This window comes from Halyomorpha halys, unplaced genomic scaffold (genome assembly GCF_000696795.3).
Source record: "Halyomorpha halys isolate HHAL.00 unplaced genomic scaffold, Hhal_1.1 Scaffold1477.1, whole genome shotgun sequence".
In the NCBI taxonomy this organism is placed as follows: Eukaryota; Metazoa; Arthropoda; class Insecta; order Hemiptera; family Pentatomidae; genus Halyomorpha; species Halyomorpha halys.
Window position 1 is genome coordinate 40,358 of NW_027110254.1, and position 847 is coordinate 41,204.

Sequence of the window (847 nt, forward strand, 5' to 3'; positions counted from 1 at the left end):
AAATATTTAATTATTTGAATAATTAATATGAAGGTTGGACTTCTAGGTCTCCTAGCTTAGATATTCAACTGGCAATCGCGAAAAAATAAATTGGTGATAATAATAATAATAATAATTCTTATGTACTGTCTTATATTAATTAATTTCAAGAAAAATCGAAAAATGTGTTAAAGCCGCTATAGTCCTCTGCATTATAAACGTGAAATTATATTTAAACAATTAGAGGCTGCTACCTTCAAAAATGATAGTAAGCCTCTAACTTTTTCATCATTTTATTTGGCAGAAAGTCACGTTTGTACATTTTATTTCGAAAATCCCAAAAAGTTAAGAATGTTTCTTGAAGGAAATAAAAATTAGAGTCTTTGCATAATATTGCTTCTTATATTTCACAGTTTTTATCCTCTTTCTTTAATAAATATTTTTTTTTAGCAACTTAACTTGTTTTTTAAACAAGTTAAGTTGCAAAAAAAAAAGTCATAAGTTATTACTTCAACCTACTATAACATTATCTTGTATTAGTTTTTTTTTTTTTTTTTTTATTGAATTCCGCCTGTAGCCCAATCCATTTTTTCTGTCCAGAGTCACAAGATAACATTCCTCCAGAGAGGCACTCACGCTCCCTGGCCGAGGCACCGCCGTTCTTACCCCTTCAGAACTCCGTACAACCCTTAAATTACAAATATTAGAAAAAATGGCAGGCCCAGTGGGATGAAAGCTCTCCGAATAAATTGAAAGAAATGAAACGATCTGTAAAACCATGGTCAACATCCTACCGCAACAGCCGTAGGGAGGAAGTTGCTCTAACTCGCTTGAGAATAGGTCATACTCTCCTCACGCACTCTCACCT